Source organism: Balaenoptera acutorostrata, chromosome 3 (assembly GCF_949987535.1).
Source record: "Balaenoptera acutorostrata chromosome 3, mBalAcu1.1, whole genome shotgun sequence".
Lineage (NCBI taxonomy): Eukaryota > Metazoa > Chordata > Mammalia > Artiodactyla > Balaenopteridae > Balaenoptera > Balaenoptera acutorostrata.
This window is the reverse complement of record NC_080066.1, coordinates 132,647,416-132,673,204: the sequence shown is the minus strand read 5'-3', so window position 1 is coordinate 132,673,204 and position 25,789 is coordinate 132,647,416. Positions and strand designations below refer to the sequence as shown.

Below are 25,789 nucleotides of genomic sequence, written 5' to 3'. Positions count from 1 at the left end.
GCTATAGAGCCCTCGAGCCACAACTACTGAGCCTGCATGCCACAACTACTGAAGCCCATGCGCCTAGAGCTCATGCTGCACAACAAGAGAAGCCACTGCAATGAGAAGCCCGCACACGGCAACGAAGAGTAGCCCCTGCTCGCTGCAACTAGAGAAAGCCCGTGCACAGCAACGAAGACACAACGACCCAACACGGCCAAAAATAAATAAATAAATGAATAAATTTATTTTAAAAAAATCAGTTACATTCCTTTACACCAATAAGTTATGTCAATGTAATTTTTTAAAATAAAAATATCATTTTTTAAGACCGATAAGAAACAGCACTGAGAAGCAAATATCACAAAATATGTACCAGATCTTTGAGGTGAAGATGTTAAAGAAGACCTAAATAAATGGAAAGGTTTATTATTATTTTGTAAATAGGTAGATTAAATAGAAAAAGTTTATTTTTACCAAGTTAATAATGTTAATACAACAAATCTTGAATTAATAAATGTTAATACAATAAAAATTCCATTTTTGTGGAATTTAATAAGCTGACTCTAAATTTTATACAAAAGAACAAACGGCCAAGAGAAATTAAGACAAATAAGCAGGGAGACATGCCTTATCAGATATCAAAATTGTAATGATGTTAAGTAATTAAAACAGTGTGATGTAAGTACAGAGATAGACAAATGGAATATGGAACAGATTAGAGAGTCCAGGAACAGACCCATGCAAGTAAGAAAACTTGCTAAATAAATAAAAGAGATGTCCATACAGATCAGCAGGGGAAAGATGGACTATGTGAGAAATGGTTCTGGGGAAAATAGTTAACCACAGGAGGAAAAATAGCACTAGAGCTCCACATCTCACCATATACAAGAGGTGACTCAAGCTGAATTAGACCTTGATGTCCAAAGCAAAACTTTAACTCTTTTGGAGGAAAATTTAAGAAAATTTCTGTATGTTAGGGCGTGAAAATATTTTTTAAGAAAGACAAAATAAGTTCAAACCATAAATGAAAGATTGGAATATTTGACTAGATTTTTTCAAAATTTCGTATTACAAAAGATAGCATGGAGGAAATGATAAACTACAGACTGGGAGAAGGTATTTACAGTGCAGGCGATGGACAAATAATTGGTACTTAATATGTAAATGATTCCTAAAAAGAAAAGAAAAAGATAACACAATATAGAAATGGCAAAGAATATAGATAGGCAATTCATGGAGGAACGGGGGTTTAACCTTAAGAGTAATCAAGGAAATGCAAATGAAAACCACAGTGAGGTACCATTTCACACTTGTCTTATTGGTAAAAATTAAAAAGTCTGACCATCCCAGTGGGTGGAGACAATATGGATCAACACTGCTGGGGTGGGAGAGGAGAGAGTAAGTTAGAATCATCACTTAGAGCAATTTGGCAAAATTTAGTAAAGTTGAGAATGCGTATTCACTATAAGGCTGCAATTTCACTTCAAGGTGTCTACCCTAGGAACTCTTGAACAGGTACACAAGGAGGCACATAGAGGATGCTCACTGCAGCATTATTTGTAATGGCAAATAGGTGACATTTGCCATTACAAGTAATACGGAACTAGGCGAAGAGAGGAACTTTGTGAGCTTCCCCCAGCCCAGGCCAGGTGCACAGAGAGGTGTTCCCAATCCCTGGGTCCTGGTGAGTCTGGGTCCCAGCTTCTTGTCAAGCTAAGACACCTATTACAATGGTAGAGTTAAATCTTTCACCCAGAAATCTGCTCAGAAAAACTAGCTCAGAAAGCTGCAGATAGAGAAGATAGAATATGCTTATAGGGACATCGAGAGAAGAGGTAAAGAATGCCAGGAGTTTGGGTGTTAGTTAAAGTCTATTTATTTAAGAGGTGTGGGAAGTTGTTGAACAATTCTTCTATTCTCTTATCCAAATGTTAGTGAAATGAATTAGCTGTAACATGTTAAACATGCTTACGTGTATAAAATACTCATCATAAAATCACATCAAGATAGCTAAAATCGGTCTTAAAATATTAAATAATTCCCCCTTCATGTCATCCCAGGATCATATTTTAAAGACTTGGAATAGTTCTGCTAGCTAATCTCTCAAGTCACCCAGGATTTAAACCACAAGATTCAAAATTCTAACTGATGACCTGATATTAACTTATAATCCTGTCACTAGGATAATTAAGTTGTCATGAGGTACATAAATGATATAAAATAGTATAAATGGTATAAACGAAATGATATAAATTCTTGGTTATTATAGAAATCTTAAAATGATTTAAAAGTAATCCATAAAGAAAAACTTTTGTTTATCTGACATTTACTAGCACCAGCAGTCCTTTTTCACAATGTCAGAATGCTCATGTTTGTTTTTATGTTTTTTCAGGTTTTTTTTAAAATAGACTTTATTTTTAGAGCAATTTTAGGTTCACAGCAAAATTGAGTGGAAGGCATGGATTTCCCATGTACCCTTTTACCCCCACTTATGCAGAGCCTCATTAGCAACATCCGTCGCAAGAATGGTACATTTATCCTTGTGTTTTTCTGCTGCCAAGACTATGAATCAACAAGGTTTGATCTTTTAAAGCCTTTGCCATTTAGATGAACCTTCTTCATCCCAGCCTTGTTAATGATCATTGACAGGACTTCTTGTACTAAATGAACATCTTTTTAACTCCGCCAATTATGGCCCAGTTGACAATTGCAAGAGGGCAGTTGGAGAGAGAAACTCCAGACTAGGATTTCCCAAAAAGTAGTGAGTGACGCAAAAAAAGGATGTGGTACCCGTTAAGAGAGTTTGAGCCATTGTCTCCCACTGCCAAAAAATGTTTTGGGGGTAATACTAGCATCATATGATTCTTCAGGAAAAAGAGTTATAATGTCAATTAAGTGTGTGAAAAACCACACGCACTCTCTTGGAGACTTATGATGCACATGAGTATATTAAAGACTGAGAAATTCTTTACTAAAAGAACCTTGATAATTTTTTTCTAACCTAGTATTACCTAGATTTATTTGACCACAGGGAAGTAATCCTATTCTATTAACATTTATGGAATTTGGGCTCCATGAAAATCATTTGGGAAAGTGCTGATCAGCATTTGGCATCTAATATCCAAGATGAAGGGCAATAAAACAAAGAGAAGCATGAGACTAAAAAAATGTCTGAGGAAAGGAGCCTAAAGAGATAATGAGATTGAAGTCACAGGAAAGGGATCATTAGTAGAGTCCAGTAAGAACTCTTTAGGGACTTCCTTGGCGGTCCAGTGGTTAAGACTCCACGCTTCCACTACAGGGGGCACAGGTTTGATCCCTGGTCGGGGAACTAAGATCCTGCATGCGGCGTGGCCAAAAAAGAGAAAACTCTTTAACATTCCTGGCAACCAAATGACATAGGTATTATAAATGTACACATTTTGCGGATGAGAAAATAGAGTCTCCAAGAGGTTAAGTTGCCTAGGGTCATTATTAGCTGGTTAGTGGCAGAGCTGGTCTTCAAGATCAGGTGTGATTCCATAGACTGTGTTCTCTCCACTGTGCCATGTTTTTCTCTAAGTTCTGGCAATTTAGTTTTCTAAATATTTCCCCCACTTTTCTCTTCTTTTCATCTTTCCACTGAAGTAGTAGTGGATGATGAATCAAGTTTTTGGACATTTTGAATTGAGGTTCACAGAGTATATGCTTCATTTCTTCCCTCCATTTCATCATACATATTTCCTTTTCTGCCCTGAATACTCTTGAGATCTCTTTCCCAACTCCCTATCTGCCTCCACGCTTTTGCCATATCTCCAGAGCAAATATTGTATTGAAAAAATTATAAATTGGTGAAAATATTTTACTATGAAGAGAATATTGGCTTAAAAATAAGGTCCAGTAGTGGATGGACACTTTTAGTACAGATAAATATAAAAATTTTCATAACGTCTGTTTCCTGAGTCACATGCATGTTTTAAAGTACGCTGAGTAATGAAAACAGTGTTATTGTCAGAATATGCCTACAAGGTTTAATTGAAAATGAGGCTACTTCCAGTGCATGAGAAATCTGGGGACTGACCTTTCCTCCAAAATCTAATCCTGTTCAAAGCAAAATGTTTTAGTATGGTTACAATTGTCAATAGTGAGCAAATCCACAAACAACCTTGATCCATTACTACCAGACATTAGGATCATGCCCTCTCTTTGCTTTCTTCACCTGTATTACTTTCTCTTCCACCAGACTCCCGTTTATTTATTTTTCTCTATTTATGTGTTGAGTTTTTAAAAATCTTTTAAAATATTTGAAAAAATTTAAAAATAAATCTGTATATTATACTGTGAAATAATAGAAACTATATATATTGGTCTCTGCTCCTGGTTCCTGGACCAGGGCTCCTAAAACCCTTGTAAGTTCCTATGTGATAAGACCACTAGGAGCATCTTTTGTTCTAATAATGTGACTCTGAGTGGGCTCCTAAATGGCTCCTGGATGACGGCTTGCCATCAGAAAGACCAAGCCATGATTAGAAGCCTGGAATTTTCAGCCCCAACCTCCAATATCTTGAGAAGAAAGAAGGGCTGAAAATAGAGTTAATGATCTATCATGCCTATGTAATACAGTCTCCATACAATCCCCAAAGTATGGGGTTTGGAGAGCTTCCAGGTTGCTGAACACATCTATAAGGTAGGGTCATGCACCCCAACTCCATGGGGACAGAAACTCCTGTGCTTGGGCTCTCCCAGACCTTGCCTTATGTACCTCTTCCTCTGGCTGTTCATCTGTCCTTTATTATATCCTTTAAGAAATTGGTGAATGTAAGTAAGTGTTTCCCTGAGTTCTGTGAGCTCCAGCAAATTGATCAAACCTGAGGAGGGGGTCACTGGAACCTCTGATTTGTAGGCAAACTCAGACAGAAGTTGTGGGTAGCCTGGGGACCTACTAGTGATTGGCATCTGAAGTGTGGTGGGAGGGGCAATCTTGTGGGACTGAGCCCTTAACCTGAGGGATCTGATGCTAAGTCCAGGTAAGCAGTGTCAGAACTGAGTTAGACTGTAGAACACCCAGGTGGTATCGTGGAGAATTGCTTGATGTGGGGAAAAACCTCCACACAGTTGGTGACCAGAGTGAAGTGTTCTGTGGGACCTAGTAAGGGAGACACATAGGAAAGAAACACACAGTAGGAAGAACTGGGTTTTTCCCTACATAGGCAGATGGAAGACTAAGGTTTTTTCATTATATATACGATAAGAGAATTAAGGGGTAAACTTCAAGATTTCCATTCCTCTTTGTTAGCATCAGCTTATATATTGTCATTAGCAAAGTTGTGTTGGTTTCCTTTTGTGATATTCACATATTCATAAATAAGCATGAGAGTGCAGTCCGTAGGATGTCTAGTTAGCAGAGTGGTCTTAAGTAAAGAATAGCATCTTTTATATACTAATAAGATTCTGATTCATATTAACTCATAAGACCAGAAAAATAAAAGGATAATTTGATTTTCAGGTTAGAGTCCAAAACAGAAATGTCTTTCTGATGGGTGTACGTTTAGATGAAACAATGCACAATCACTAAACACCAAGCCGAGGTTTGCAGCTCAAGTGCTTTGCCAGCTCTACGGGAGAAGATTACACCACCTTTCCCTTTGCAAAATGTATGATCTGGTTGGGAAGACAGAACTAGCACACAAGGACTATGAGGGAATCATGCAAGGGAGTATGTAATTTGGTGTTAACTCTGTGGAATATACAGAACTGTCCTGACACGACATTTTGACATTTGCTTTTGACATCTTCCAATTTCTCATTTCTGTGCTCCTCTCCTTTTCCCTGGGTCTTCCTCTCTAACCTCCCAGGTAGCCAGAATATATACTCTCCTTGCCACCACATCTGACCTCAAGTGTGTATTTATTGAATTCAAGATGCTATAGATTACAAAATATACTATTATTTTTGTACCACTATGAAAAAATCATGTCAATTAAATTATATTACACGGCTTTCATTTAATTAAAAATTTTAAATCATTTAGAATTGGGCTTATATAGATTTTTTTTACATATAATACTCCTTTGCATACACAAAAAGGAAAATAAAGTTAATGGTTAAATCATTACAGTTTTCTCAAACCTTCACAACTTCCAATAAAATAATGTTATTAAACTAATTTTTATTGAGTTATAAATGACTAGCCCCAGATTCAATTTCATTTTAAGTCAACACGTATTTATTGAATATCACTATATATCCTGCACTACAGAGGATCCGAGAAGAAGTTCAGATAAATTTCAGTAAAGAGGTTAAGATCTGAACTGGACCCTGTGGGATGGATGAGATTATACTTTTGGGGGATGAGATGCAAGAAAAGGGAGAAAGTTGAAAAAATAAACCTCTGTGATGTGAATGATTGTTCAGTTGCAGTTTCTGATATCAGAAACAGACCATTCACACAAAAATAAATAAAACCAAAAACACATGAACACAGAGTTATCCATTAAAACTACCCACTCTTCAACCAAAATGTCCAAACTGAAATAAAGTACTTAAAAAAACAAATAAAAGAATAAAAGCTAAAGCATGGAATATTACACAGATATATAAAAAATGGAAACTAATTACAGTATAGTATCAAGTAAAAAAGTGGGATACAAAGTTATAGCATAATTACATCAATAAAAAAATATATATGCCTGTAACCCAAATTGCAGAAAGAACTTAGGTAGAAATACATATTATTCTTCCTTCTAGATTTTTTTTTTGATGTACTATCTTGTATTAGTTTCTTTCTTAGAGGGTGTATTAGTTTCTTTCTTAGAGGATGTATTAGTTTCCTAGGGCTGCCATGACAAAGTACACAAACTGGATGGCTGAACAGAAATTCGTTTTCTCACAATCCTGGAGACTACAAGTCCAAGATCAAGGTGTCAGCAGGGCTGATTTCTTCTGAGGCCCCTCTCCTTGGCCTGTAGATAGCACTCTTCTCCCAGTGTCCTCACATGACTTTTTTCTCTGTGTGTCTCTATGTCCTAATTTTTTCTTTCAAGGACACCAGTCTTATTGAATTAGGCCCATCTATATGATCTTATTTTACCTTAATTACCTTTTTAAAAAAAATTTTATTGGAGTATAGTTGATTTACAATGTTGTGTTAGTTTCAGGTATACAGCAAAGTGAATCAGCTATACATATACATATAACCACTCTTTTTTTTTTTACATTCTTTTCCCATATAGGCCATCACAGAGTATTGAGTAGAGTTCCCTTTGCTATACAGCAGGTTCTTATTAGTTATCTATTTTATATACAATAGTGTGTATATGTCAGTCCCAATCTCCCAATTTATCCCTCCCCCACCCATCTCCCGGTAACCATAAGTTTGTTTTCTACATCTGTGACTCTACTTCTGTTTTGTAAATAAGTTCAATTGTACCTTTTTTGAGATTCCACATATAAGCAATATCACATGATATTTGTCTTTCTGTGTCTGACTTACTTCACTCAGTATGACAACTCTAGGTCCACCCATGTTGCTGCAAATGACATTATTTTGTTCTTTTTTATGGCTGAGTAATATTCCATTCTATATATGTACCACATCTTCTTTACCCATTCCTCTGTTGATAGACATTTACGTTGCTTCCACGTCCTGACCATTGTAAATAGTGCTGCACTGAACATTGGGGTGCATGTATCTTTTTGAATTATGGTTTTCTCTGGGTATATGCCCAGTAGTGGGATTGCTGGGTCATATGGTATTGCTATTTTTAGTTTTTTAAGGAACCTCCATACTGTTCTCCATAGTGGCTGTATCAATTTACATTCCAACCAACAGTGCAAGAGGGTTCCGTTTTCTCCACACCCTCTCCAGCATATATTGTTTGTAGATTTTTTGATGATGGCCATTCTGACTGGTGTGAGGTGATACCTCATTGTAGTTTTGATTTGCATTTCTCTAATAATTAGTGATGATGAGCATCTTTTCATGTGCTTTTTGGCCATCTGTATGTCTTCTTTGAAAAATATGGAATATCTCGCGAATTTTCATGTCATCCTTGGGCAGGGGCCATGCTAATCTTCTCTGTATCATTCCAGTTTTAGTATATGTGCTGCTGAAACGAGCACCTTCTAGATTTTCTTTTGACACTGTTTTTATACCGTCTTTTTAATTATCAGTTTGAAAGTACATATGAGGAAAATTGAACTCAGCAGGTTGGCTGGGGGTGGGAGTGGGGAAGAATGATATAATAGGTAAATCAATAGGAGATTATAAAAAGAGAAGAAATTATTATCAAAATATTATTTAAATGCTAACATAAACCTATTATACTTCTGCTTCTTTTTTAATATTCTAATAAGTTATCCAAAGGAATCAGAAAAAGAGAAGCATGGTATAACAAAGATTGCACTAGTTAAATGCCATGTATTAATATTTCATGACCAGTTTTTTGCATACACAATCTAATGAAAACTGTAAATTTTTTTTTTGATTATAAACAACAGAAATTTATTTCTTACAGTTCTGCAGGCTGGACGTGCAAGATCAAAGTGATGGTCAATTCAGTGTCTAGTGAGAACCTGCTTCCTCATAGACCACAGTCTTCTCACTGTAATCTCACTTGGCAGAAGGCCAATGCTGTAATTTTTTTAAAGCACAAAATTGGAAAGCCACAGTTCCCTTTGATATACTGACAGCCTAAAATATCTACATTTGGATTTTTCAGATATGTATTATGTTTTCAGACTCAAAAATAGATTTTTCTATTTTATATATTACCATTTCATGTACTCTTTATTCCTTTGTATGAATCCAAGTTTCCTTCCTGATGTCATTTTCCTTCATCCTAAACTTCCTTCAACACTTCTTGCAGTGCAGGTTTCCTGGTAAGAAAATGTCTTTATTTCACCTTCATTTTTTAAAGGAGATATTTGCTGGATATGCAATTACAGGTTAATAAATGTTGATGGGTCCCCTTTTCCTCCCTCTCTAGTAATTTTTAAAAATGTCATTCCATTGTCTCCTGATTTGCATTGGTTCTTGATGACAAGTCAGTCATAATTCTTGTCATAGATCCCTGTATGTAATGCGTCTTGGGCTGTTTTAAATATTTTCTCTTATCATTAGTTTTCAACAATGTAATTACAATGAGTCTTGATGTTATTTTCTTTGTGATTATCTTTCTTGTTGCTTGTTGTACTTCTTAGAGCTGTGTGCTGATATTTTCCGTCAAATTTGAAGAAAAAAATCAGACATTATTCCTCCAAATAATAGAGCTATTAGGATAGAGTTGATAGTTAATAGGATAGAGTTCTTTCTCACTCTGTCCTATAAACCCAATTACACATATGCTATATCACTTGATATTGATGGTGTCCCAATATCAAGTGTTTTTTTAGAACAGCTTACAGAAAAATTGAATGAAAAGTACAGAGAGATCTTTTTCTACCTGATAATTTTAAATTTTATGCTGGATTGTGTATAGTATATTGTTAAGTGCCTAGATTTTATTGTCTTCTTTTAGATGGTGTTGAATTTTGTTCTGATGGCAGTTAATTTACTTGTGAATTGACACAGTACTTTTGAATCTTGTTTTTAACTTGGTTAGGGCAGATCTAGTCTTTATTTTAGAGCTAGAATATCCATTGTACTAAGGTGTGGCCTTTCTTGGCTATCAACTGAGTACCAGGGGTCTCTCCTCTCGACTGGTTAGCATTCCATGTATCCCAGCCCTGTGTAAGCTGCAGGACCCCTGTGATGGTTTCCTGCTTGGCCTTCAGGAGTCTTGGACTGTGCAAGATCAGCTAAGAATTCAGTAGAAGTTATCAGGGGAACTTCATGCAGATTTCTAGAGTATCTTTGTGAAGCTCCCTCCTTTCTGAGAAAATTCCATTCATCTCAACACCTTTGAACTTTAAACTATGTTTCCTCAGCTCAGTGAGACTACCAGCTTTGTTTGGGTTCCCCATCCTTGCATCATGGTAAGGAAAATTATCTCCGGTCAGAAAACAAGGGTGATTGTGCTACTTACATCATTTGTTTCCCTTCCATCAGGGATCACAGTCCTGCACTGCCTCTTGTCCAACATTTGAAATGATTGTTTCATATATTTTTCTAGTTTTATGCTTGTTTACCACAGGTACCATTTAGTCTATCATAGTCAAAAACAAAATCCACTATAGAGTTTTTTATTTAAAAAATTGTTTAATGATTGAAAATTTCAAGCACATATAAAAGAAGATGGAGGAGTAAGCTGAAATCCTAGACACCTATCACTCAACTTCAATAATTAGCAACTCATGGTCAACCTTGTTTCATCTACACCTATTCATTCATTCACCTCACTTCTATCTTATTTTGAAGCATATATTAGCCATAATATCATTTCATCCACAAATATTTCAGTATTTATCTCCAATAAATAAGATTTTTCACTGTAGCCACAATACCATTTTCATACTTTAATAAGTTAATAATTCCGTAATATAATCACATAAAGAGTAAGTGTTCATAAAAGGTAAGAGGTAAATACTATTTATATGTTCTTGGGTAATTCAGTTAACTTCCTGGTGCCTCCATTTCCTAATCTATATAGTGGGTCTGATGGAAGGAAGTTGGGCTAGGTGTTGTCTCAGGCCCCTTACCCCCATCTTTGTTCTATAACTAAAAATCTTGTACTCTCATATTAAAAGTCATTATCTTGGTTTTGAGCAGCTTGCATTATTAGATCATGGCGACCCGGAACGCCCCTCCCCAAGAATATGAAAGTGATGATGACTCTTACGCAGTGTTGGATTTAACTGAGTATGCAAGAAGACACCACTGGTGGAATTGAGTGTTTGGCCACAGTTCCGGACCTATGGTAGAAAAATACTCAGTAGCCACCCAGATTGTAATGGGTAGAGTGAGTGGCTGGTGTGCAGGATTTTTGTTCCAGAAAGTTGGAAAACTTGCAGCAACTGCAGTAGGTGGTGGCTTTCTTCTCCTTCAAATTGCCAGTCACAGTGGCTATGTGCGGATCGACTGGAAGAGAGTTGAAAAAGATGTAAACAAAGCAAAAAGACAGATTAAGAAACGAGCAAATAAGGCAGCACCTGAAATCAACAATATAATAGAAGAAGCAACAGAATTTGTTAAACAGAACATTGTGATATCCAGTGGATTTGTGGGCGGTTTTTTGCTAGGCCTTGCATCTTAAGGATATGAATGTTCTATCATAGTGGAGTCACCTCTGAGAAGAGAAATGGTGGTGACAAGATGGTCTCAACATTACCCATGGGCTTCCCTGGTGGTGCAGTGGTTGAGAATCTGCCTGCCAGTGCAGGGGACACGGGTTCGAGCCCTGGTCTGGGAAGATCCCACATGCCGCAGAGCAACTAGGCCCGTGAGCCACAACTACTGAGCGTGCATGTCTGGAGCTTGTGCTCCGCAACAAGAGAGGCCGTGATAATGAGAGGCCCGCGCGCCGCGATGAAGAGTGACCCCCGCTCGCCTCAGCTAGAGAAAGCCCTCGCACAGAAACGAAGACCCAACACAGCCAAAAATATAAATAAATAAATAAATTAATTAATTAATTAAAAAAATACTTTTAAAAAAACACAAAAAGCTTATTAAAACAAACAAACAAACAAACAAAAAACATTACGCATTGACAGATTCTCCAGGATGACAAGAAACAACTAGCTGGACAGTACCAAACTCACTGCTTAGCATTTTGCCATCTGAAATTTGGCAGACTAGTATCTGCTATAAAACAATCTATATGATCTGTGTATAATAGTATTCCTGAGCAAAACATGGCTTTCATTATTTTTTAAAAACTTGCATTTGCTTAAAATTTGCCTATAAAACACCACCGTTGGATGTAGATATGGAGAGAGAAAAAAATCTGTTGGCTATATTCCCCAGTGAAGTATCATCCTCATTTTATTTAAATAAGATGTTCTCCATTGTGCTTTTTAGTATAGTGCCAATAATTTAAAAATTTGTATTATAGCTTCAACAGTAGGGCTGACTTTTTTTCAAAGATATGTTTGCAATAAACTGAAGAACTGTAATGCCCTTTTTATGGAAGGATTTACAAATAATAGAATTATTAAAGATATTAAACAAATTTAATACCAATTTTTAGGTTGTTTTTTCCTGCAATTCTTACTTTGCTTACTATGTAATAACTGTAGTAAATGCTCTTCTAGGGAAATGCTCTTCTAGGGAAATACTACATGTCTAAAGCTCTTTTTCTTTTTTTGACGTCTATAGTTTAAAAATATCTTCTTGTGTATAAGCTTCTAATTTTTTTCTTCATTTGTTTATCTTGGCAGCCTGGGTAGAATTAATTACTTTGAGGGTACATATAGTTGGGTCACTGATTCGTTTTATTAACTTTGAGTGAACCTTGTTTTTCATTAAAAAAAATCCTAATTATTATTTTGACTCTTTCTTTACAAAGAGGTAAAAATCACCTTAAAATACTTAGTAGTATAGTATGACTTTATTGTCTGAAGAACAGTGATTTTCTATATAATCATGAAATTGTAGTTTAAAGAGAATCATCTCTTTGATCTAGTCTGAGATGTAAATGCTGAGGCTTTCAGCTTTTTAGGTAGCATTTTATGTTGGTCCCAACACTAGGCCAGTTGACTTGTTTCTCCGGGCCGATATCACACTCCCTCAGAGGGTCCTTGGCCTAGAAAAGCTTTTTGTATTGTTTGTTTTGTCCAGAGTTCTACGTTGGAATTGGGAAAAACAGCAGAACAACGTGTGTTGGAATCTTCAGATTGGAAAGACTTTGCAGATACTCAGACTATCTCCTTTTGATAGGAAGTCCCTATGGTATTTTTTGTGTATTGTAAACATAAGGCATTTCATACTTGCAAGATTGTTACAGTTTGTGTGCTTTCATTTTTGCAAGACTCCTTAAAATTGAATGTGGGATTGATCTTCATTTTCTTCCTTTACTCTCAGCGCCTCAGATAAAATGCTAAATAAAACTCAGACTTTCTTAATATGAAGTGATTTTGCTTATACATACTTAATGTTTCTTCTTTGAGCTTTTCTCTGTTTCTGCCTGGCCTAGCTTTTCATGACTGTGGAATTAAAAGGGAAAAATATTCTACGTTAGGCAGAACCTGGGCCGTGCTTCTGTGTGCCACATCTGGGTGATACCTTTCATCTGATACAGTGTGGCAGGCTACCGAGGGAAGCTCTAGGAGCTGGCTCAGTTTGTTCATTTTGGAAATATTTATAGCGTCTGTTCTGTGTGTGATACATTGGGAAAGTGGTGGGCACAAAAATGTCTGCCCTCAAATAAAGACTAAATATTCCTATATGAAAAGTTACATACTAATATAGGAGAACCTGGCGTATGATTTAGTGGCAAATGAGTTGTAGAGATAACTACTTTCAGAGTACAAACACGAATGAAAAGTGAAAAAGAGCACTTCAGTTTTTACCTATACATTTCCAAGTATTTGCTGATTTGTTTGAAAATATTTGTATACCAGTGTGAAATATTATCAGCTCTCTCCATACGCTCTCCTCTCTTTTAGTGCCCTTTGTTCTGCCTCGTGTCCGTGCCGTTTCCCCACGAGGTTGTACGCTACTTGAGGCAGTCGTGTGTGGTGTTAATTAATCTATAACTTGTGACACACCCTGTGTAATGCTTTGCTCACCATAGGTATTCAGCTGATGTTGTGAATGAGTACGTGAAAAGCATATGACTGTGCTAGAGTTGGTGTCAACCTATAGGAAATCTTCTCTGTATGGCAGCCCCGTGAATCAGAAGCTCCAACAGAAATGACTTGGTGGGGCTTGGCCTGAATGAAAAGCCTAGAGCTTGCCTTTGTCTAAAATGGGGACTTTTATGTTTGAGGGCATAAAGGTTGTTTGCAAGATTTATTAAAACTTGAGTATGTGGAATATAGATATTTTGTGGCTTAGGCTTTGGAAGATTTGTAAGGACATTTTGACTGATTTTTATTTTTTATTTTTAGAGCCCTCCCCAACCTCCCTCACAAAAAAAGATGATTTTTAACATTTTCTTATCTCAAATGTAATATGAATGAAATACGTTTATTATAGAAAATACATCAGCATAAAGAATATATAGAATGTCGATAATGTGATGCACCTAGAGATAATGATTGTCCATATTTTGATACATAGCCTTTGGAATTTTTCCTACATATATATGAATACATATTATGTGTATTTTGTATAAAAAAAAAAGTAGTGTTCAGAATTTCAGTTGTCTCATGAATGTTGTAATTTTTTTCACAGTTGCTTTGAATCAGGACCCATGTATTTAATAAGCACAATAAAGGTAGGAAAGAAATCAGGAGGAAGTTGAATCATGCAAGGCCCGGGAGGGTGGAGTTTCAAAAAGGAGATATTATTTAACAACGACAAATGCTGCAGGGAGGTCAAATAATAAAAGGGCTACATACAACAAGACTATTGGATTCAACAAGAAGGATCTCAGTAAACTGCTTTGCCAGAGCAGCTTTGGTGGTAGTGGCTGGGGGCGGGAGGGAATGACTGGGTCCAGATCACAAGGGATTGAAGAGTAAATGAGACTTGAGGAAGTGAAAACAGGCATAAATAAAGCTTTCAGGAGGCTTGATATGAAAGGAAAGAGATGATGCTAAGTAGAGTGGAATGTAGGTCAAATGTGTTTTTTTTTTAAATATGAGAAGGTCAAAGCACATATTTAATGCTGACGGAAACACCAGCAGAAAAGACACGTTAAAGACACAAAAGCAAGGTGCTGATGTCTAAAGGAAGGCTCCTGAGGAGACGGGAGGGAATGGAAATCAGAGCAGAGGTGAAAAAGCCAGGCTTGTAAAGGCAAATGCTTCCTCCATGCTGATGGGGTGGCGAAACCAGATACAACTGTGTAAACTTGATTGTTGGGGCTCAGGAATCTGGGATGCACCCCATTGGATGGTATACAGTGGAAGCTGAGTTCATCTGCTGCGAGTAATGTGAGGGTGTTAGAAGAGCAATGAGGTTGAAGATAGGTTTCAAGGAGAGTAGCAGAGAGAGAGGGAAGAGGCTATAAGAAGGCTGGTCATGTAGTATTGAGGGCCCAGCAAGGGTTAGAGACAGATGTTTTGATGGGGCACCAATCTGTGCAGTGGGGTGATTTTCTTCAGCCACACTCAGGATGCTGGATGTTTGTTCAGTCAATCTACAAAATAAATTTTTTAAGAAGCTCAAGGGACATGAGGAGAATTTGTTGCTTATTCCTTGTGCTCTATTGGTTTTGTGGTCTTCAGATTAGATAGCCACCTTTTGGGAATCTGGGAGAGGAGCCTCCTGATTCAATGAGAGGTCTAATTAGGGAACTCTCCACTGTCTTCTGATTCAAAGATGCTCTATGTTTTAGCCTTGATTAATACCAAATGCCTTACTTAATCGTATTTTCCCCATCCTTCTCCACAACATCTTGATCTATAATTACTGATCTTGTACACTAATACTCTCAGCACTGCCAGGTTGGCTTTCAGCCAGATTTGATGGCTGGGTCTTCCTTGCACCAACCCTGCCTAGGTCGTGATACCAAGTAACATTCTTGGGACACTCTGGTCTCCCCTCCCAGTGTGATCAACTTCAGAGCAACCTCAGTAACTCAAGATTGATTAGTCTGTAATTTAGTCTGTTATGCTTTTCTCTGGGTGGTGATGATTAGGATTTTAGCCTTGGCTAAATAAAGCTTTTTAAATGTAATTGTATATACTGATGTCAATGATGAGTTGGCAATCTCTATATCTTCTTTGGAGAAATTCACTAACAAGTTCCCAAAGTAGCAAAGCAAATGATTAAAATCTGCCCTGATCTCAAATCTCAGAAATCTCTCAGTATCTTCTCAGTTGGTGGTCCTTTGCAGATATAGCCAGTGTTGTTTATTTCTCACTGAAAAAAAAACCATTATTCCCAGGAGAGGGACTCACCATATCTAAATTAATTATGGAAGTAATGGAAAATATCTTTCTCCTAGAAAAAATATCTATGGCATTTGCAAGATAAAAATGTCAGTAAATAAATAAAATAAAATTCAAAGAAAATTGTCAGTAAAGATAGCAATCTAGGATAAAGTGGTTATATCTTTTTCTGCTTAATTTTGGAAAAAATACCTTTAAAATTCTGTGCACATTTATTTTGGGAGACCCTTGCCTAAATATCTCTTTATAGATTGGAAGCTTCCTTAATATTCACAGTGAAAAGAATTATTTTCTCCTTTCTTTTTTTATATATTTATTAAAAATGTTTTTAAAAAATCTTTATTGGAGTATAATTGCTTTACAATGTTAAGGAGTATTCTAATGTTGCTTTACAATTGTTATACAGTTTCTGCTATATAAAAAAGTGACTCAGCTATATGTATACATATATCCCCATATCCCCTCCCTCCCACCCTCCTATCCCACCCCTCTATGTGGTCACAAAGTACAGAGCTGATTTCCCTGTGTTATGCAGCTGCTTCCCTCTAGCTATCTATTTCACATTTGGTAGTGTATATATGTCAATGCTACTCTCTCACTTCGTCCCAGCTTACCCATCCCCCTCCCTGTGTCCTCAAGTCCATTCTCTACATCTTCATCTTTATTCCTGTCTTGCCCCTATTTTCATCAGAATCATTTTTTTTAGATTCCATATATATGTGTTAGCATACAGTATTTGTTTTTCTCGTCCTGACTTACTTCACTCTGTATGACAGATTAGGTCCATCCACCTCACTACAAATAACCCAATTTCGTTTTTTTTATGGCTGAGTAATATTCCATTGTATATATGTGCCAATCTTCTGTATCTATTCATCTGTCGATGGACACTTAGGTTGCTTCCATGTCCTGGCTGCTGTAAATAGTGCTGCAATGAACGTTGTGGTACATGTCTCTTTTTGAATTATGGCTTTATCAGGGTATATGATGCCCAGTAGTGGGATTGCTGGGTCATATGGTAGTTCTATTTTTAGTTTTTTAAGGCACCTCCATACTGTTCTCCATAGTGGCTGTATCAATTTACATTCCCACCAACAGTGCAAGAGGGTTCACTTTTCTCCACACCCTCTCCAGCATTTATGGTCTGTAGATTTTTTGATGATGGCCATTCTGACCGGTGTGAGGGGATACCTCATTGTAGTTTCGATTTGCATTTCTCTAATGATTGATGATGTTGAGCATGCTTTCATGTGTTTGTTGGCAATCTGTATATATTCTTTGGAGAAATGTCTATTTAGGGCTTCTGCCCATTTTTGGATTGGGTTGTTTGTTTTTTTGATATTGAGTGCATGAGCTGCTTGTATATTTTGGAGATAAATCCTTTGTCAGTTGCTTCATTTGCAAATATTTTCTCCCATTCTGAGGGTTGTCTTTTCGTCTTGTTTATGGTTTCCTTTGCTGTGTAGAGCTTTTAAGTTTCATTAGGTCCCATTTGTTTAATTTTGTTTTTATTTCCATTTCTCTAGGAGGTGGTCAAAAAGGATCTTGTTGTGATTTATGTCAAAGAGTGTTCTGCCTATGTTTTCCTCTAAGAGTTTTATAGTGTCTGGCCTTACATTTAGGTCTTTAATCCATTTTGAGTTTATTTTTGTGTATGGTGTTAGGGAGTGTTCTAATTTCATTCTTTTACATGTAGCTGTCCAGTTTTCCCAGCACCACTTATTGAAGAGGCTGTCTTTTCTCCATTGTATATTCTTGCCTCCTTTATCAAAGATAAGGTGACCATATGTGCGTGGGTTTATCTCTGAGCTTTCTATTCTGTTCCATTGATCTATATTTCTGTTTTTGTGCCAGTACCATGCTGACTTGATTACTGTAGCTGTAGTATAGTCTGAAGTCAGGGAGTCTGATTCCTCCAGCTCCATTTTTCGTTCTCAAGATTGCTTTGGCTATTAGGGGTCTTTTGTGTTTCCACACAAATTGTGAAATTCTTTGTTCTAGTTCTGTGAAAAATGCCATTGGTGGTTTGATAGGGATTGCATTGAATCTGTAGATTGCTTTGGGTAGTAGAGTCATTTTCACAATGTTGATTCTTCCAATCCAAGAACATGGTATATCTCTCTATCTGTTTTTATCGTGTTTAATTTCTTTCATCAGTGTCTTATAGATTTCTGCATACAAGTCTTTCATCGCCTTAGGTAGGTTTATTCCTAGGTATTTTATTCTTTTTGTTGCAGGGGTAAATGGGAGTGTTTCCTTAATTTCTCTTTCACATTTTTCGTCATTATTGTATAGGAATGAAGGAGATTTCTGTGCATTAACTTTGCATCCTGCTAGTTTACGAAATTCATTGATTAACTCTAGTACTTTTCTGGTAGCATCTGGTAGCACAGGATTCTCTATGTGTAGTATCTTGTCATCTGCAAACAATGACAGTTTTACTTGTTCTTTTCCGATTTTATTTCTTTTTTTTTGTCTGATTGCGGTGGCTAAAACTTCCAAAACTATGTTGAATAATAGTGGTGAGAGTGGACAACCTTTTCTTCTTCCTGACTTTAGAGGAAATGGTTTCAGTTTTTCACCATTGAGAACGATGTTGGCTGTGGGTTTGTCATATATGGCCTTTATTATGTTGAGGTAACTTCCCTCCATGCCTACTTTCTGGAGGGTTTTTATCATAAAAGGGTGTTGAATTTTATCGAAAGCTTTTTCTGCATCTACTGAGATGATCATATGATTTTTCTCCTTCAGTTTGTTAATATGGTGTATCACATTGATTGATTGATTGATTTCCGTTTATTGAAGAATCCTTGCATTCCTGGGTTAATCTCCACTTGATCATGGTGTATGATCCTTTTAATCTGCTGTTGGATTCCGTTTGCTAGTATTTTGTTGAGGACTTTTGCATGTATGTTCATCAGAGATATTGGCCTGTTGTTTTCTTTCTTTGTGACATCTTTGTCTGGTTTTGGTATCAGGGTGATTGTGGTCTTATAGAATGAGTTTGGGAGTGTTCCTCCCTCTGCTATATTTTGGAAGAGTTTGAGAAGAATAGGTGTTAGCTCTTCTCTAAATGTTTGATAGAATTTGCCTGTGAAGTCATCTGGTCCCGGGCTTTTGTTTGTTGGAAGATTTTTAATCACAGTGTCAATTTCAGTGCTTGTGATTGGTCTGTTTATATTTTATATTTCTTCCTGGTTCAGTCTCGGTAGGTTGTGCTTTCCTAAGAATTTGTCCATTTCTTCCAGCTTGTCCATTTTATTGGCATATAGTTGCTTATACTAATCTCCCATGATTCTTTGTATTTCTGCAGTGTCAGTTGTTACTTCTCCTTTTTCATTTCTAATTGTATTGATTTGAGTCTTTTCCCTCTTTTTCTTGATGAGTCTGGCTAATGGTTTATCAATTTCGTTTATCCTCTTAAAGAACCAGCTTTTAGTTTTATTGATCTTTGCTGTTGTTTCCTTCATTTCTTTTTCAGTTATTTCTGATCTGATCTCTATGATTTCTTTCCTTCCGTTAACTTTGGGGTTTTTGTTGTTCTTCTTTCTCTAATTGCTTTAGGTGTAAGGTTAGGTTGTTTATTTGAGATGTTTCTTGAGGTAGGATTGTATTGCTATAAACTTCCCTCTTAGAACTGCTTTTGCTGCATCCCATAGGTTTTGGGTCATTGTGTTTTCATTGTCATTTGTGTCTAGGTATTTTTTGATTTCCTCTTTGATTTCTTCAGTGATCTCTTGGTTATTTAGTAGCATATTGTTTAGCCTCCATGTGTTTGTATTTTTTAAAGTTTTTTTTCCTGTAATTGATATCTAGTCTCACAGCATTGTGGTCAGAAAAGATGCTTTGATTTCAATTTTCTTAAAATTACCAAGGCTTGATTTGCAACCCAAAATATGGTCTATCCTGGAGGATGTTCCATGAGCACTTGAGAAGAAAGTGTATTCTGTTGTTTTGGGATGGAATGTCCTATAAATATCAATTAAGCCCATCTTGTGTAATATGACATTTAAAGCTTGTGTTTCCTTATTTATTTTCATTTTGGATGATCTGTCCATTGGTGAAAGTGGGGTGTTAAAGTCCCCTAGTATGATTGTGTTACTGTCGATTTCCCCTTTTATGGCTGTTAGCACTTACCTTATGTATTGAGGTGCTCCTATGTTGGGTGCATAAATATTTACAGTTGTTATATCTTCTTGGATTGATCCCTTGATCATTATGTAGTGTCTTTCCTTGTCTCTTGTAACAGTCCTTTTTTTAAGGTCTATTTTATCTGATATGAGTATTGCTACTCCAGCTTTCTTTTGATTTCCATTTGCATGGAATATCTTTTTCCATCCCCTCAGTTTCAGTCTGTATGTGTCCCTAGGTCTGAAGTAGGTCTCTTGTAGACAGCGTATATATGGGTCTTGTTTTTGTATCCATTCAGCCAGTCTATGTCTTTTGGTTGGAGCATTTAATCCATTTACATTTAAGGTAATTATCGATATATATGTTCCTATTACCATTTTCTTAGTTGTTTTGGGTTTTTTTGGTAGGTCTTTTCCTTCTCTTGTGTTTCCTGCCTAGAGAAATTTCTTTAGCATTTGTTGTAAAGCTGGTTTGGTGGTGCTTTTAATTTCTCCATCGAATCTAAATGAGATCCTTGCTGGGTAGAGTAATCTTGGTTGTAGGTTTTTCCCTTTCATCATTTTAAATATGTCCTGTTACTCCCTTCTGGCCTGCAGAGTTTCTACTGAAAGATCAACTGTTAACCTTATGGGGATTCCCTTGCTTTTCCCTTGCTGCTTTTAATATTTTTTCTTTGTATTAATTTTTGATAGTTTGATAAATATGTATCTTGGTGTGTTTCTCCTTGGATTTATCCTGTATGGGACTCTCTGCACTTCCTGGACTTGATTGACTATTTCCTTTCCCATATTAGGGGAGTTTGCAACTATAATCTCTTCAAATATTTTCTCAGTCCCTTTCTTTTGCTCTTCTTCTTCTGGGACCCCTATAATTCAAATGTTGGTGTGTTTAATGTTGTCCCAGTGGTCTCTGAGACTGTCCTCAATTCTTTTCATTCTTTTTCTTTATTCTGCTCTGTGGTAGTTATTTCCACTATTTTATCTTCCAGGTCACTTATCTGTTCTTCTGCCTCAGTTATTCTGCTATTGATTCCTTCTAGAGAATTTTTAAATTCATTTATCGTGTTGTTCATTATTGTTTGTTTGCTCTTTAGTTCTTCTGGGTCCTTGTTTCTTGTATTTTCTCCATTCTTTTTCCAAGGTTTTGGATCATCTTAACTATCATTACTCTGAATTCTTTTCAGGTAGACTGCCTATTTCCTCTTCATTTGTTTAGTCTGGTGGGTTTTTACTTTGCTCCTTCATCTGCTGCATATTTCTCTGTCTTCTCATTTTGCTTAACTTACTGTGTTTGGGGTCTCCATTTCACAGGCTGCGGGTTCGTAATTCCCATTGTTTTTGGTGTCTGCCCCCAGTGGGTGAAGTTGGTTCAGTGGTTTGTGTAGGCTTCTTGGTGGAGGGGACTGGTGCCTGTGTTCTGTTGGGTGGGGCTGGATCTTGTCTTTCTGGCGGGAAGGACCGCATCTGGTGGTGTGTTTTGGGGTGTTTGTGAACTTAGTATGATTTTAGGCAGCCTCTCTGCTAATGGGTGGGGTTGTTTATTATTTGGCATGCTAGTTATTTGGCATGGGCCTTCCAGCACTTTGGCTTGCTGGCCGTTAGACGGAGCTCGGTCTTAGTGTTATGACAGAGATCTCTGGGAGAGCTCTCACTGATTAATATTGCATGGGGCCGGGAGGTCTCTGGTGGTCCAGTTTCCTGAACTTGGCTCTCCCACCTTGGAGGCTCAGGCCTGACAGCAGCCTGGAGCACCAAGACCCTGTCAGCCACACGGCTCAGAAGAAAAGGGAGAAAAAAGAAAGAAAACAACAAGTAAAAATTGTTTTTAAATTAAAAAAAATTATTAAAATAAACAAATCCACCAATGATAACAAGTGCTATAAACTAAACTAAGCTAAACATAAAAATAAGAAACAGGGGCTTCCCTGGTGGCGCAGTGGTTGATAATCTGCCTGCCAGTGCAGGGGACACGGGTTCGAGCCCTGGTCTGGGAAGATCCCACATGCCGCGGAGCAACTGCGCCCGTGAGCCACAACGACTGAGCCTGCGCATCTGGAGCCTGTGCTCCGCAACGAGAGAGGCCGCGATAGTGAGAGGCCCGCGCACCGCGATGAAGAGTGGCCCCCGCTCGCCGCAACTAGAGAAAGCCCTCGCACAGAAATGAAGACCCAACACAGCCATAGACAAATAAATAAATAAATAAATTTAAAAAAAAAAAAAAAAAAAAAAAAAAATAAGAAACAACTCAGTCACAGACCACAGACCCCAAGTCTACAGTTGCTCCCAAAGTATACTGCCTCAATTTTGGGACGATTTGTTCTCTATTCAGGTATTCCACAGATGCAGGGTACATGAAGTTCATTTAATCCACAGCTCCTGAGGCTGCATGGAGAAATTTCCCTTTCTCTTCTTTGTTCACACAGCTCCTGGAGTTCAGCTTTGGTTTTGGCCCTGCCTCTGTGTGTAGGTCGCCCTCAGGTGTCTGTTCCCCGCCCAGACAGGACAGGGTTAAAGCAGCAGCTAATTAGGGCGCTCTTGCTCACTCAGGCTGGGGGGAGGGAGGGGTATGGTAGTCATAATTGAAATGTGGGGGGAGCCTGCGGTGGCAGAGGCTGGCATGATGTTGCAACAGCCTGAGGGCTCCTTGTTCTCCCGGAGAAGTTGTCCTGGATCATGGGACCCTGGCAGTGGCGGGCTGCACAGGCTCCCGGGGTCAGGGGTGTGGATAGTGACCTGTGCTCGCACACAGGCTTCTTGGTGGCAGTGGCCGCAGCATTAGCGTTTCATGCCCGTCTCTGGGGTCCATGCTGATAGCCGCGGCTCGCGCCCGTCTCTGGAGCTCCTTTAAGTGGCGCTTTTAATCCCCTCTCCTTGTGCACCTGGAAACAATGGTCTCTTGCCTCTTAGGCAGCTCCAGACTTTTTCCCAGACTCCCTCCCGGCTAGCTGTGGCGCACTAGCCCCCTTCAGGCTGTGTTCATGCCGCCAACCCCAGTCCTCTCCCTGGGATCCGACCAAAGCCCGAGGCTCAGCTCCCAGCCCCGCCCGCCCCGGCGGGTGAGCAGACAAGCCTCTCGGGCTGGTGAGTGCTGCTCGGCACCGATCCTCTGTGCGGGAATCTTTCCGCTTTGCCCTCCGCACCCCTGTTGCTGCGCTCTCCTCCATGGCTCCGAAGCTTCCCCCCTCCGCCACCCGCCGTCTCCACCTGTGAAGGGGCTTCTAGTGTGTGGAAACCTTTCCTCCTTCACTGCTCCCTCCCAGTGGTGCAGGTCCCGTCCCTATTCTTTTGTCTCTTTTTTCTTTTTTCTTTTGCCCTACCCAGGTACGTGGGGAGTTTCTTGCCTTTTGGGACGTCTGAGGTCTTCTGCCAGCATTCTGTAGGTGATCTGTAGGAGGTATTCCACATGTAGATGTATTTTTTATGTATTTGTGGGGAGGAAGGTGATCTCCACGTCTTACTCTTCCACCATATTGAAGGTCTCCGCTATAATATTTGTCTTTCTCTGTCTGACTTACTTCACTTAGTATGATAATCTCTAGGTCTTTCCATGTTGCTGAAAATTGCATTATTTCATTGTTTTTTATGGCTGAGTAATACTCCATTGTGTGTGTGTGTGTGTATGTATATATATATATAATATATATATATATTATATATATATATATACCACATCTTCTTATCTTTTCATCTGTTGATGGACATTTAGTTTGCTTCCATATCTTCGCTATTGTAAATAGTGCTGTTGTGAACATTGGGGTGCGTGTATCTTTTCGAATTAGAGTTTTCATCTTTTCCAGATGTATTCCCAGGAGTGGGATTACTGGATCATATGGTAGCTCTATTTTTAGTTTTCTAAGGAACCTCCTTCCTGTTTTTCTTAGTGGTTGCACCAAATTACATTCCCACCAACAGTTCAGGAGGGTTTCCTTTTCTGCACACCCTTCCAAAATTTATTATTTGTAGAATTTTTGTTGATAACCATTCTGACAGGTGTGAGGTCATATCTCATTGTGGTTTTGATTTGCATTTCTCTAATAATTAGTGGTGTTGAGCTTTTCATATGCTGATTGGCCCTCCCTATGTCTTCTTTGGAGAAGTGTCTATTTAGGTCTTCTGCCCATTTAATGATTGGGTTGTTTGGTTTTTTGATATTGAGTTGTATGTGCTGTTTGTATATTTTGGAAATTAATCTCTTATCAGTCACATCATTTGCAAATATTTTCTTCCAATCTGTCAGTTGTCTTTTCATTTTATTGATGGTTTCCTTTGCTGTGCAAAAGCATTTAAGTTTGAATAGGTCCCATTTGTTTATTTTTGCTTTTATTTCTTTTGCTTTGGGAGACAGACCTAAAAAAACTATTGGTATGATTTATGTCAGAGAATGTTTTATCTATGTTCTCTTCTAGGAGTTTTATGGGGTCATGTCATATTTATATCTTTAGACCATTTTGAGTTTATTTTTACATATGATTTGAGGGAGTGTTCTAATTTCATTGATTCATATGAGGCTGTCCAGCTTTCCAACACTACCTGCTGAAGAGACTATCTTTTCTCCATTGTATATTCTGCCTCCTTTGTTGAAGATTAATTGACTGTAGGTGTATGGGTTTATTTCTGTGCTCTTTATTCTGTTCCTTTGATCTATATGTCTGTTTTTGTGCCAATACCACACTGCTTTGATTACTGGCATGCTTTATTTTTTAAAGAAACTGTCACACTGTTTTCCAGAGTAGTTGTACCTTTTGCCTTCCTACCAGTAATGCAAAAATGATTTGGTTTCTCCACATTCTCTCCAGAATTTGGTGTTGTTACTATTTTTTATTTTAGCCATTTTGATAGGTGTTTAATGATAGCTCATTGTGGTTTTAATTTGCATTTCCCTCATGGCTAATGATGTTTAACACCTTTTCATGTACTTACTTTCCGTCTGTATATCTTCTTTTGTGAAATGGCTTTTCATGTCTTTTGCCCATAGATTGTTTGCTTTTTTCCTGTTGAGTTTTGAATTCTTTATGTATTCTTTATATATTCTTTGTTTGTAAATATTTTTTCCCACTATGTGGCTTGCCTTTTAATTCTCTTACCAGAGCTTTCATAGAGTAAAAGTTTTTAATTTTGATGAAGTTCAATTTATCAACTTTTCATTTTATGGATCTTGCTTTTGGTGTCAAATTAAGAAATCTTTGCCTACACCTAGATTTCAAAGATTTTCTCCTACATTTTTTTTCCTAAAAGTTTTATAGTTTCATATTAACATTTAAGTCTATGACCCAATTTGAGTTAATTTTTGAATAAGGTGTGAAGTTTAGGTCATTGTTCTCTTTTTGTCTATCAATGTGTAATTTCTTCAAGCAGTACTTGTTGAAAAGGCTATCTTTTCTCCATTGAATTGATTTTTCATGTTTGTCAGAAATCATTTGGGCATTTTTTGTGGGTCTATTTCTGGGTTTTCTACTCTTTTTTTAAATTGGGATATGGTTGTTTTACAATGTTGTGTTAGTTTCTACTGTACAGCAAAGTGGAGTTCCCTGTGCTGTACAGCAGATTCTCATTAGTTATCTATTTTATACATATTAGTGTTTATATGTCAACCCCAATCTCCCAATTCATCCCGCCCCCTCTTCCCCCCCTGAGTGTCCATATGTTTGTTCTCTACATCTGTGTCTCTATTTCTGCCTTGTAAACAGGTTCATCTGTACCATTTCTCTAGATTCCACATATATGCGTTAATATACGATATTTGTTTTCTCTTTCTGACTTAC

The 25,789-nt window shown here is 37.6% G+C and overlaps 1 non-coding gene and 1 pseudogene across 1 annotated transcript; one reads left to right on the top strand and one right to left on the bottom strand.

The window, feature by feature from the left end:
- Positions 1 to 7,975: 7,975 nt before the first annotated feature.
- Positions 7,976 to 8,082, bottom strand: LOC114239231 (U6 spliceosomal RNA). Its single transcript, XR_003624414.1, has one exon. It is a non-coding gene; the product is annotated as a U6 spliceosomal RNA (small nuclear RNA).
- Positions 8,083 to 10,685: 2,603 nt separating this feature from the next.
- Positions 10,686 to 11,153, top strand: LOC103005608 (FUN14 domain-containing protein 1-like; annotated as a pseudogene).
- The last annotated feature ends 14,636 nt before the right edge of the window (positions 11,154 to 25,789 follow it).